The sequence below is a fragment of the Photinus pyralis genome, unplaced genomic scaffold (assembly GCF_008802855.1).
Source record: "Photinus pyralis isolate 1611_PpyrPB1 unplaced genomic scaffold, Ppyr1.3 Ppyr1.4_LG6, whole genome shotgun sequence".
Taxonomy (NCBI): Eukaryota; Metazoa; Arthropoda; class Insecta; order Coleoptera; family Lampyridae; genus Photinus; species Photinus pyralis.
Window position 1 is genome coordinate 37,556,167 of NW_022170663.1, and position 14,778 is coordinate 37,570,944.

The following is a 14,778-nucleotide window of genomic DNA, read 5'->3' on the forward strand; positions in this document are numbered from 1 at the left end:
AACGCAAGGTAATTCATTTAGTTAATATATTTATCTTTCTGTCTGTGAATGAGATTAGATTAAGCCTCAACATACTCAGCTGAGGTGAAAATTTGTATTTTGTTAGGAGTAACCTTGCACAGACTGCCAATTTATTTACTGTTTTATGCAATCAAAAGTGCTAATTTATTTACAGTTTATGCAATTAAATGTTATTTGTGTATCTGGATTGTTCATTGTCAAGACAAAGTTATGCCCACTGATACCCGAGGATTCACAAAGTTTGTATTCTTATTTTATTTTTATTTTATATTTTCATATACTTTTTGGCGTGACTTGTACACGCCTGGCGCCCAAAATTATATGAGCTTTGTCAGACCTCGGTGGTCGTTTCACCAGAAGACCGGTTTCCTCTGGCTAGCCGTGGCCCATTTCCTTTTCAGTTACGAGGTTCGCTGCAAGTTCTAACTTGACTTGTTTTACCTTTTTTATTTTATTTTATTTTTTTTGCTTTTATTTTTGAGTGGGCGGGGTATCAGCCAAGGCTGCTCTACCAACCCAACCCACTATACATTTACAAATATCAATGCCCGAACTCGGATTCGAACCAGGGACCCTTAGCTCCACAGTCCAGTTTTAACTGAACTGCGCCGGCAATTTGTTTGACAATTATGAAATTTGTAGGTGTAGTTAAAAAATGAACATGACACACTCTTGATGCAGCTGTAGAATGTTAAACCGGAACGACGTACAGGAAAGGGTTGTCGTGGCCATATTATAATAACACACAATTTCTACATGAAAGGTCGTCTAATTCCTTGCTCCTACAGGAGGTATGGATGAAACCCCTTCGAGGTAGTAATCAACAAGTTGAAAGTAATTTGATTTAAGCTGGCAGCGATAGAGGGTTAAATCCAAAGATAAATTCTTCAGGATGCAAGAACGACGCATTACATTAAACAAAATTTTGAAGACAAAACTTACCTTCGGTGAAGGCGTAGTTAACTATATAGGAAAGCACAGTAGCTTATCTCAAAACCATTAATATTTCGTTAACTGCGGTTTTAAAATTAAGACATTAGTGGATGAAACAAGACCTATTTCAATCGTCAAAATGTTTGTAGTAAACTTACTTGATGCAAAAACAAAAATTGCCTGATTTATTCACCGCGCAGAAAATGTTCGACTAACGGTAAGAATTTTCGTCTACTTTGTAATGACGGGCTACATTTCAGGGTGGCACGTTAGTTCCGCCTTCTAGTTTGGGGCCAATTTGCAATAGTTACCTTCGCAAAGTGTGAGTAATATTCTCAGGTCCGTGATGTAGTTCAATGTATTCTTTCTGCGTTTTCTTCTTTTTTCGGTATTAGTACGTTGGAACTTACCTTTCGTACCTACTCTCCAGGCTAGCTCAGGTAAAAATGAGTTAAGAATAGGAAAAAATTCAATAAACTCTTCCTTGACTGATAATCTCATTAATAGTCAAAATTTCCGAATCAAAAATTTAGAAAAATTCCAACACACGAATTATCAAAATATTCAGAACCTTAACACTGCGGTACATTTTGAAAAATTTGCGTAGCTACCAATTTGGCGTGTATTTAAAAAAAATTTACTCCCTTGGTATTAAATAAGCGATAACTGTCATAAAGATTTCAAAAGCGTAACTCAGCCAGAACACATTTATTATGAGTAAACATTGAAATTAAACACATTCATAAAATCCTCTACAAAAAGGGAAAACCTAACCCTCACTTACCTAGAAATATTCCTTCTGACCAGAATAATTTAACTTAATAAACAACATAACGACTAATTCTAAGCAAAAAATATAAATAATCAAATATAATAGTTATTAATGATACAATGATACGACAGTGTCATTATGACACAAATTTATTCGCCAAAAATCAATCAATAGCTGTAAGAAAGAAAGGCATTCAAGGTCTACAAACAAAGTACCGCGCACATACTATCGATTGAAGCAAATGAAATTTAAAAGAAAATTCTAATTACCTTAGAGATTTAGTAATCCTAACATTTGCTCGTAACTGCGATTTATTCTAAACAGACGCACAAAAACGGAAACACCGACTGATGTTGCTGCGAAATCATTTCTTTACTTACGCTTGATTCTTGATCTAAGCAAAATAGCTTTGTTGTAATTTTAAATGTGAAAGTGGTGGTTAACTTTACTTTATCGGGTACTTGGAACTGATCGACAGACAACACTGAAACTACTTCTTCGTATGCGTGACACAACGCTTGAGCTTAACTCGAACTAGAATTTTCTTCTACAGAAACTTTACAACCACCAATAGTGACTGTCTTTCACCAAAAAGCACTGTTTTTCGCCCGCCTCGCTTTTTTAATAATTCTTCCCATTCTTTAAACTTTTCGATCTACTGTTTCGTGTAAGTGATATAAACTTTTAAAAATCACTAACGCAAGTATTCCCAGATGTCTCTAATCCTTGTTAACGTAATTTAACTGAACAATAAATCATTGCAAATAAGGCGATTATTTAAATAAAATTAAAAATCAAACAAGATGATCGAATATGTGTGTCCAATCCAAATTAACAACCGCATTTAACCTGAAAAAATTTAAATAATGCAGGATGACCTATCATTACTACAGATGCTGAAACGAATAAAAACATACATAACGATATACCAATCATGTAGCTATAAGGAAAACATGGAAAGAGAAAATTCTTTCTAACATGTGTTCTCCTATGTTCGGTTGTATTCATACCCATACCCAGAGGCTGTGCGGACTCCATGGGCGAGAAAACGCCAATATGTTTTGGGACCGGGAATCGAACTCGGGTCCTCCCATTGTCTCGTAGGCAGGTGCCCTAATCAATACACCCCTGTTAGTCCTTGCCCCTGAAATAGCGGTTTTAAAAGCATTCGTGAAGACCGACTCCATGAAGACAGGGGGTTTACCGATCATTAATCTAATCTCTAAGGGTTACGTACAACAATAATAATTGTTCCAATTTTTTTTAAAGATTACTGGTATCTCCTATTAATGTAATGTTATTATTTTATGATATCTGTTTTGAATATACCCTTAAAATGCATATCGACTAAATGGCCGATATACACATATTAACTTTGTTTTAAAGTCTGAACGAGAACGACTTACGACTGGCAAATCAGTAGTAGCTAAACTTATGGACTGAAGACATGCGACGCATGCACGACGAGGTTGCCAGAAAATAAACTCAACTCGATAGCAATTTATGAGCTTACTTCGTGAGAGATTAACGGACGCCCCCTTATCATTTTCGTCAAGACTCAAAATCACCTCAATGGGTTATTGCAAATTTAATCGGCCTTTAAACACAGTTAAATATATCAACGTTTGGGTGTACAACTTAAAGGACGTGTAAAAAATAAAATTGCTGCTATCTCCCAATCTGTTGAATTAATTACATTCGGACGCCTACTGCATACGCTTAACTTTATTAATTAAGCTCCTCGAATTAAACTTCAAGTTACAGGTGCCTGAACCACATAAATTTAAGTTAGCTTATCTTTATTTATATATAATACTATCACGGAATCTTTTGATATCGATAAACAAACTAATTTATTTTTTCCTTTATTTACTTAGTATGCTAATATTAATATTATACGGTGTGAACAAATTGTATGTATTGTGTATTAGTAACTAATCCGACGGCTAAGCTTCGCAACAAATTAGTTCTAAATGCAAAACAGAGGCATAAATTTTCACCAATAGTTGTACCAAATTTGATAATAGCTCTCTACCCACATCTTCTGCCATTGCAAAGAAATATAGTATGTAAATTACCTAAAGGCATTAAATTTGAACATATACCTAATATTAGATTATATAACTTAATAGGTTCGCTGTTGTTCTAATGGGCACTTTGTTATGTCTGTAGAAGATCCTGTAAAATGACTATCAAGTTTCACACCATTACCTAGTTATGGCAGCGTATGTGCTCATATCGACATATCAAGTTAACCGCAATGTGCTATGGACTGTACCCTAACGTAATAGTTACCGTGTAACAGCGACGACTAAAATAGGCACCACTACACAACATGCAATAAAGGAACACCGACGATGACACCCAATATTAGGTTCAATTCATTACGGAAGCATGCACAGTTTGTATATCGACTTTCATGCTGGCTTCCCGTCATTCTCCTTAAGCAGTAACAAATTTGACCGTATTATTCGATCTATGTATAAGAAATTATATAGACTACCTGTTGTACAATGTACAGCACCTAGCTTGACAAATGCTTTTCAATTCAAAAGATAACAACACGTATATTTATAACAGAACGCTGTATTTACAATGCCTTTCTACTAATAACACGTACCTAATACATACAGCAAATACCAACAAAATAATATTTGTGTTTACGAAAAGTGCTTTTCTATGGCTTCTGCAGGTCGTATTGTTATGATCGCTTTGAACATTAGAGCGAAAAAGAGGTTAGTACCAAATAGGCGATCATTTATTTCTATCGTATTGTTGTTTTAATAAATGAAATTTTCGTAGAGGAAAAGCTACAACTTTGATCTAACGAAATCCAATCATAGCATTGTCCTCTTAAAGGATCATGGAAAGCGGAAAACACGAACCACAAAGTGAACAGGATTGTCCCCATTCATGCGGACCAATGTCTGGGGATCGATCCTGCTAGAAGCTGAGTGAATTCCTGTGTACTTCCTTGTTCGCAGAAGTTGGATTCCGTATTACAAAAATAAGTAATTGATTTAAATTGGTAACTAAACTTGTATCGAAGTTTCCAATAAAATTTTCGCGAAATGAAAGTACCGAAGTTGGTCTGAAATGAATATATGTCTAGATGATGAATGTACTCGGTCACTGCTGAGATTTATCATAGCAGCTCTGTTCTATTTCTAAAGTTGGCGTGTTAATGAATGACGTAAAATACTGTTTTAATTACCAGTATATTATCTACTCTCATTTGGATTACTGAAAAAGGTAGGTTTTAGCAAACTAGGGATTATTATAGTTGATGCTCAGCTCAACGCTCTCTTGGGCAAAATAAAGGCGGTTAAGAAATTAAAATCAACGACCTTAAATTCTGTCGCATTGACATGCGGTCACGCAATACATTCAAAGGAAATTTTTCCTGTGATATAAAATTTGCATATCACATATATTTACAATTACGGTATAAAACAACGTTACAGACGGCCACAAATGAAAATAAACTTTTATTATATTAAGTAAACCGCAATTATTAACTTTAGACATGCAACATCTTTTAATTACAGGGAGCGTTGTATTCCCGGAATTGAACACGCGCATACCTCAGAAACGTTGAAATATCTTGGATATGCAAAGATCTATTACGATAGCATTGCCACTATAAAGAATTTTACCAACTTAAAGCTACATTACTTTATATTGTTACGTGCTGGAATACTATAATCGACTATTTTTCTAAACTTTTAACGATACTATACAAATAGTAGATAAACATTTCGGAAAAGAATTACGTTTCGATCAGCAAAGCTAATGGACATATTGAGTTTCAAAATGTAATAGTAACTGCAACAGTTTGATTGTTTGTGCATCCACAACAGTGTTTCTTACTACGATCTTATCTTAGTACTAGATTGGCCGCCATGGGTGAGAGGACAATGGTTGTTTGCGATGACACTATTACCCGATCTGGCTTAAGCGATTTTCATCTTTAAGGGTTCATAAAGGATCATTATAAATGTATCTCCGAAAAAAAAAATCAGAATTGAAGCAGGTGCTGCCTCAATTACTGTCGACACACTTGTCAAAGTATAGGACGAATCGTGTTAATCGAGCCCTATCTTGAATACTTGAAGATACAACCAAAACTTGTTCTTTCAATTGATTTAATAATCATTTATGGAATAAATATTTTTGTGTGCAATGGCCCGACCAAACACACACAAAACACCTTAGACGTAGCTAACTTTCTTATTAAAATTCTTTCAGGACACATCCGAACACCGGCACAAGGAAACATTTCAATCTCGACTTCAAATTCCAAATTCTAAGACAAATAATCGTGTAAACAAATATAGAAAACGAGCTCCTGGGAATGGCTATAGCTGTGCAAAACCAAATTTAGAACCTCGTGTTAGTTTGGCTTTTAATTAAAAGGTATATGTGTGAAATTTCATTTAATTGCTTCCATAAATAAGAAAGTTGGCACTGCACATCATGCACAAAACCAAATTTGGAAACTGGCGCTACATTTGTTTTTATTGCAAGTGGCTATATGTATCTAATTTCATTTATGCCCCCATTTTTGAAATCCCTCCATAAATAAGAAGGTTGCCACTAGGCATGGGCAAAATCAAATTTTCAAACTGGCGTTAGATTTGCTTCTATTCCAAGTGACTATGTATCAAATTTCATTTAAATACCTTCATAAATAAGAAAGTTTGCAATTCGACTTATAAATGGTCGAGATGCGAAGAGGGCACTGTGAATGATGATCGATTAGGCTCAACTTTTGGAATTGCGTTTTATATGGCTAAAGCTATGCACAGATTGAATTTCATGCAATTCGGTTCATAACTAACGGAGATTTCAAAAGGGCCTTCTTTATTTTTTGGCCTACATTGTCAATTCACGAACTCCGATCTACAAATTTTTTTAAAAATCCACCTGCAAAATTTCATCGTAATCGGTCTATTCTTTTATGAGCTATCGTGATATCGGACGGACGGACAGATAGACGGACAGACAGACGGACAGACACCGCAAAATTATAAACTCGCTAGGAGTTCGTTAATAATGGCCGCGATCAAATCCAAAAAGATTATTTACTAACTTTGGGTACTGATCAAAAAATTAATCATCATTGAACGTGATAAATTTATCTAGATCGTTTAAGGGTTCGAATAATCATACGACTTACATGAATTCACACGAACATAATTTATTTTTTATTATACCTGAATCACAATCTCCGTTTTGAACACTCAAATCCGTGCGAAATTAGGCCTTTAAAACACACGCGCTTTAAAGTTGCAAGTAAAGATACTTCAAGTAGGTATGACTTTTGAAACTGTCATCTTAGGCTGAAATAAAAAATCTCTTAGGTCGCTTTTTGTACATGCAGAACATTTATTTGGCTTGTACCTATCTTTTGTTTGAATCTTTTACAATCGCGCGTAATTTAGGGTATGTTGCCAAATCTGTTCCATTTTTTAATCGCAGCATTGTTTGAAGTTTTGAATGAATGCACCAAAGGATAGAAGAAATAATACCTTTGACATTTCCTTCATATGTGGCAGTATTATCGATGCATTTAGGACTGTGTTCGTAAGTAAGTAGCTTCCTATTTATCCACGAAAACCACTTTTTATATTCTTTATAATAATCTTTACTGGATTTCGATTTTACACCTACCAACTTTTCATTAGAAAAACTAGCCATTTAATGGACGGTGCCGAATATCTTTTTCAACTGAAATCGTTTTATTGACAAAGACGGTGATTTTAAGCAAACAACTGACATTTCCATCGCAATAATGGAGGTACGAACACACAGCGCACTGAATTAAGGTCGATTCGCATTTTACGGAACGTTAACGTCACGTCACGGACCGACGTCACGTCAAAATATTGTCTTATAGACTTCTTATGATAACATTCACATATAGACGTAACGTCCGAACCGTCGAGATAAGTTTCAAACATTTCTTTAACGTAACGGTAATGATAATATACTTTTTAATCTGACAATGATAAGAACGAGAGTCCAGAATAAAAAATCCAATCGCAACCATCCTAAGAAACTATTGACGTAAAGTGTGAATTGGCAGCAAGATTTACTTGACGTTGCCGGTCCGTGACGTGACGTTGACGTTCCGTAAAATGCGAATCGAACTTTAGACATGTATTAGACAATAACGCGAATATGATTTTCATTGCATTTCCCTTATTTTTAAATTATATTGCAGGTATAATAAAAAATACTATAAGAAACACGTGTCTTTAAAGCACTCGCAACGTTTAAAGGGCCTCCGCTTCGCGTTGTATGGGAAGTCGGAAAGTATAATGGAACAAATGCAAAAAATACCTCCTTCATACCGGTCTTTAATGATTTCTCGGCTCTCCGACGTGATTAAAATCTGGGACCCCGCTCATACATCAAAATAAGTAAGTGCGCTTCAAAACACCAAGCACACTCCTGCGTAGCCCTTGCCCGTTTTTCACTAACATTGCGGACATAACATCGGCGACTAAATAATAAATGGAATCGAAATCATAAAATATTAATTTTCACTGATCTTCCAAATGACGAGACCTGCAAAAATAATTTTTTTCTACAACTGTCAAAAAAACCTGTCATTTTCTGACGAATTTCGAAGCGCGAAGTACTAGATTTTTAAACGGTTAATTAATAAGTAAGGTTGCCCTTGACAACGTGCGCGAAATCGTCAACAGTGAAAAAAAGTATTTCGCGCACGTGACAAAGTTGAACTTAAACAGCAAATTTAATTAACAATCGGTTCAGTTGTAGAAAAAATATTGTATATAACGCTAGCGCGAAGTTATTTCGCGCATTTGACTGATATTTTAACTCGGCTTCGCCTCGTCAAAATACCTTCAGTCTCAATGCGCGAAATTGAACTTCGCGCTCTTGTTATATAAATAACTATTTTATCCCCACAGAAACGGTTACAAAACTGGTCAATTGTAATTTTAGATACCCGTCTCACGTTTTATAATTATATTATATACAATGCAATACAATACAACGGGCAATGTTCTCTTGTGTGCGATGGTTTGTTATTTAATTAATGACTACTCACAAAATGGCTTGTTCTTAAAGTAGACGGTCATAGTCAATCGTTAATTTGTCGTTTAAATCCCGCCCTACGAATCAAATAAAAGGTAGGGTGATAAATCATTCCCACATATTGCCAAATTTGCAGTTTCCACGCTGCTACATGACATCACGCCGAGTCCCAAATCAAATTATTGAATATGACCCCCATTCCAGACATCTCGTCGCGTAGGTTTCCGAAACTGTTAAGGAAACCATGTACTCTTGAAATTAAACGACGCACACAAGATGAGTTTTATTTCCATCACAGTTTACGGATACTATTCCACTAATAACATCATCATCTAAAAATCAATCTTCTAATTTTTACCCCTATAGAATTTCCACGACCTTTATTTTTTATTTATTTATTAACGAGCTCCTAGCGAGTTTATAATTTTGCGGTGTCCGTCCGTCCGTCCGTCCGTTAGCATGATAACTCATAAACGAATGGACCGATTACGATGAAATTTTGCAGGTGGATTCTTTATCAAATTTGTAGATCGGAGTTCGTGAATTGGCAATGTAGCCCTTTTGACATCTCCGTTAATTATGAACCGAATTGCATGAAATTCAATATGCGCATAGCTTTAGCCATATAAACCACAATTCCAAAAGTTGAGCGTAATCGAACAGCATTCACAGTGCCCTTTACGCATCTCGACTATTTACAGACCGAATTGCAAACTTATCTATGAAGGTATTTAAATGAAATTTGATACATAGCCACTTGGAATAAAACCAAATTTAACGCCAGTTTCAAAATTTCGTTTTGCGCATGCGCAGTGCCAACTTTCTTATTTATGGGAGCAATTATAAATGAAATTTCATACATATACAATTTAAATAAAAGCAAAACTAACATCAGGTTTAAAATTTGGTTTCACACATGCTATAGCCATACCCAGGAGCGCGTTTGCTATATTTGTTTAATTTATTTATTTATTTGGCTTTGGTTACTGGTCTCCGAAGGAAAGTGGAAGAGAAGATGACATCAGATACCACTTTTATATGATCACATTTGTCTCTGACCACTAACCATGAACTGGGAGCTGTTTAGAACTACCGCAGCTAGAGATAAATCAGATAGTTATGAATCTATTATGTAGTAAAGCGAACTCACGAATTATTGTTTTTATTTTAACAAGTTTATTACTTAATAGTAGTCCGGCTAAGTTACTAGATTAAAAACATATAACATAATTACATAACTAGAAGTCGTGAGCATCAGCTGTTTTCAATAGACGCGTTTAACTTTGATTGATTACATCGTTATTCTTGTTTTGTTTACTTACGAAAAGAAAAAAGCTCAATTTCCGTATATTTAAATTTACATAGAAATCGTATCGTAATTGTATATTAAGATACGCTTCCACCCTTTCGTTTATTGTAGATGTGTAGAGGATACCATTAGTGACAGCCTGAGTGACACGCTGACGTCCACTATGCTATTATTGTGCGTCCGATTAGACTGCTACAACTTCCTGTCAGATACAGAAATCGTACTGTCGTCGTATAATGCTGCCGAGGTGGAACTGGAGAAACTGTTATATAGTGCAAATTGCAAAGGGCGCGGTTCGATTAATAGTGAATGACAAGTTTTAAATTATTTTTACTTGTGAAGAATGAAATACATTACGTAATGTGTGGTCCAGTTAATCTTACCTCGTGAATTCGGTTTGTGTGTGTGGGACATAATCTACATCAAAACCCTTTCTATTTTCTGACATATGTATCTTTAGTTTAGTAGATGTTAGCGAGTTAAATTCAGATAGCTGTGCGTTGTCCGTTTGGTGAGGCATCCTAACGCAAGACTAAGAACAAGAAGTCTAAATTATATTTTCTGTGTTTCCTTGATTAATTTATAATTAAGATGTCTCGTCATGCGGCGGTGAAGATTATACTGCTCGCCACATATCGTAGACCTTTTCTCCGACGTAAAGGTTCTGAAATGATGTTACTTAAATGACGAGATAACGACCGACCATCTATGGTTCCGAATTTACAATTACCGTTTAGACGATTTAATGCGATACAAATACATACTATTAGGCCTTTTGCTGTTTGCACATAACACGCGTATCGGGTAAGACGCGTTGAGTAAACAAATTCTTCACTCATCAGTATGAGGCAGTTTGCTAGTTTTTCAGGTGTCGAGCGATGCTCGCATATCGGGCAATATCTGTTTGATGCCAGGGGCGCTTACAACAAGACCGAGTGCCGGTCCCGGTTTATAGGACATCATACCTAATGAGAGTTCTCCCACGTGTCGGTGTCAGTCTGTTCGCCCGCTTGTTTGGAAGTTTGTATTTAGAGGTTATATTTACCTTTTGTTCGTAATAGTGACGAGATGGTAATATTAATATTGATACCGTTTGATTAATAACTTGGTGGAAGGGAAACCGGAAACCTGTTCTATAGGAAAAAACGCTAGCAACATATAAATCGGTCGGCAACCGGCAACGGAACCGGCGCCCGGCGCATCGGTGAAAGATTGGTACCCGATCGCTACCCGATACCTGTGCAAACTAACTTACTGGCTATGGAGGGGTATCTTAGGGAAGTACTGGTCCTTGTTGGTGGTGTTGTCATATAGGTGGGTATCTCTTTAGTTGCAGTGTTGGTGTCCTTAACAGTGTAAATCATTCCTTGTGAGCGATAAGGCTACAATTACACGTAAATTCACTGCAGTAGACTAGCAAAAGTTAACTTCCACTTGTTAACCTTCGATAACCGAAGCTCGGAATCCTACCCGCTAACCCGCTTGAGCAAAAACTTGGATATCCGTCTCAACATTCATTTTTTACAGGCGTGGAGTATTTAGTCACTACCGACTATCAGCGATTTAAATCGCCAGAAACAGATGAAGTATACTAGTACGAGGCCATAAACATACCAGACTGATTCAAACCACAATTCCAGGTCAACTGCCAGGATATAAGGAAGCACCGATCAACAAAAAAAAGGACTCAATGCATAAACTATTTCAGAACAATGGCATGGTAGCGAAGATTATCAACAGACGCTAGTAAAAATCTAAACCAACTTAGGACCTTCGGATTGCAGATAGGGAATGCAATACCGGGATCGCGGGATCCCGAAATACCGGGATCCCGCAGCATTTTTGCGGGATTAATCCCGCACATAAATGGAGCGGGATCCCGCGGGATTTGCGGGACTGAGGAATTTGTCGACCAAGGGGACGACGCTGTTTGCTTTGTTAATGAAACTAATGCATAACGGAGAAATTATTTTTAAAATAATTGTTAAACTTTTTTCGTTAAAAATGTACTATGATTTTTGAGGCACTTTAGAAGTTCACCTTTTTGTGCTTTACAGGTGATTTTTTTGAGTTCTAAGTTAGGCTGAAGGTACTTTCTTGTTGAATAATTATTGTGATAATTAGCGATTTATTTTAATACAGAAGTTAACCGCACAAAATTGCTTATTCATGCCAATTTATTTATAAATTTGCGGGATCCCGCAAATACCGGGATTCAGATTTTGCTGCGGGATTGCGTTCCCTATGCATATAATTGCATATAATCTATACATTTCCCGTTTAGTAATGGGCGTTTAATAACAGTTACTGTTTTGGTAGGAGTTGGCATGTTCTCATACTAGCATAAACGTATCGCCGATGTCCATCAAAATCGACAAAAAAAACACACACATGAGAACGAAGGCACAACGAAAACAATTATGTTTTGAAAAAATCTGATTTTTATTTGAAAAAAAAGGGACTGAATAGCTACATCCATCTGCCGCCGATCCGTGAGTGAATGTGATATAATGTTTGCATCTTGGACGTGCAATAATCATAGATATATAAATACCTAGATACAGCCATCCTTAACAAACGTACCTCGGTTTTTAAAAAACATATCAAAGAAATTTGTACATCTCTCCATTACTTTCTAACCAAGAAGAAACATGTTCTATCTCTTTTTATTGCATTAACCACTATGTCGTACGCGAATCGGACGCTTAAAACAAACTTAGCGCGTCCCATAAGTCATGTGACAGTTGACACATTTCACGATTGCGCGAAATCAAATCTAACTAAAAATATTCGCCCTAAACATGATGGGCGGTTTTTTCACTAAATATTATGTGATTATTGCGTTATCAATTGAATACGAATAACATTAGTGCTTGCCATAATGATAGACGCGTCCATAATTGTTATTCCTGAAATAGTTTTATTACATAGAGCTACGCCATTCAAATTTGGGACTATGTTTACCTTGTTTGGCATGATGTGCTGCAGTGAATTCATTGCTGGCTTGTAGAATATCAAAAAAAACCGTAAGTAAGTAAAGTTTATGTTCAACAATTTAATTTTAATTACATGGTTGTAGGCGTAATGGTTACGGAGATTAAGTTGCGACAGGAAGTGAATTCGTTTCCAATTATCATTTTGGCCTATATGATGTTGATGCAGTGCGTTTGTATCATGATCACAAAGAAGGATCCGTGCAATATTCTTAGGAAAACGAGATTTATAGACTGTGTGTGCGTGCAATATCAAATTTTGGTCGCTACGCGTCTTGCCTACCTTTCGGCATATGTCCAATCGGTGGAGTTTCTTTTTGAAATTATAGTGCTAATTGTAGTAAGTAAGCTACACGTGTACATTTATTTAAAATAAATACAACATCTTAGCAATGATATCCAATTGGTGATAATACTCATTTAGTGAACATTCATTACATTTATAAAAGTTCACAATCCGAATCATCGTTAGATGAAATTGACAAATCCGAATCATCACTGTCATGATTAACACTTATTATAAAGTTCAGAAACATCAACCAATATAACTTCTCTTTTAAATTAATCACTTTCCACATGTTCACACACTTTCTTCCATTTGTCAGCTGTAATTTTTTCAAATTCTTCATTTTCCAGCTTTCTAAGTAACATCTTCCATTTTAAATGTAACATTTCTTGCTGCTATGCGATTTAAATAAATAAAAAGGCGGTTTATTTATGTTGTAAAGTCTCAAATCTGATAATTTTCTGTGTGATTTGTGCTAACAATTTGATTGACAGCTATAATAAATAATGCGAATCTTGTCTTCCATGCTCAGGGTACCTCTATAAAGGATAGCGCTATACGTAATTAATGTGCCGAAAGTGATGGTAATAGATGGTACGTCCTTTTGAACTATGTTGGGGTATGGCTGTATCTATGTATTTATATATCTATGGCAATAATTGAATCTGAAGCCATCTACCGGTGCAGAAAATAACAAAACGACGATTCATCGTCGCTGACGTTGCCGAAATCTTCAGTCACCCGATTTTTGGAGTGCAAAGGGGGTGGCCTACCCTTTAAATTTAGTATCTGGACTGAGAGGTTCCACCCTGTATATACAACTTACGACGATGCACACATTTTTGAGAGTTGGCAACCATGCAATTTCTAGGTGGGGAAAAGCTGCCTGCGGCATCTAGAAAAGAACGAACGGGGGTTACGTTCGGCATATGGTCTTGAATGGCGGTCGTGAACGCGTCGCTCCATAAATGTTTGTTGTTATTTTGTGTTATTTAATACAGGTAGTAATTTTTGCATTTCTTTATATCGTATTTGTGTTTTGTATGCCGCATTTTATATTCTTTGTGTGTTTGATTCCCAAAACTTGTTTTTAACCTATGTGTTGCCTCTTCAAGTTTACCTACTACTTTTTGTGATGTTATAATTTTATGTTACGCATTCACATCATTACCGACAATTCATTTTACAACACAATTTAATATTAATTTGACGGCTGGTTTTTTTTATTGGTAAGTTCTTTTTTCCCAGCCTATTTCTATTTTTATTCGGTGAACTACCATTTTCAAAGTTATTTTTGCAATGTAATTTATTTTGGACTTCAATTTCCGAGCTTTTTAATAATAATAATAATAATAATAATAATAATAATAATAATAATAATAATAATAATAATAAT

The 14,778-nt window shown here is 35.7% G+C and overlaps 1 long non-coding RNA gene across 1 annotated transcript; it reads left to right on the forward strand.

The window, feature by feature from the left end:
- Positions 1-10,840: 10,840 nt before the first annotated feature.
- On the forward strand, positions 10,841-11,969 carry LOC116175039. Its single transcript, XR_004146228.1, has 3 exons — positions 10,841-11,417; positions 11,631-11,689; positions 11,744-11,969. It is a non-coding gene; the product is annotated as an uncharacterized LOC116175039 (long non-coding RNA).
- Positions 11,970-14,778: the final 2,809 nt, after the last annotated feature.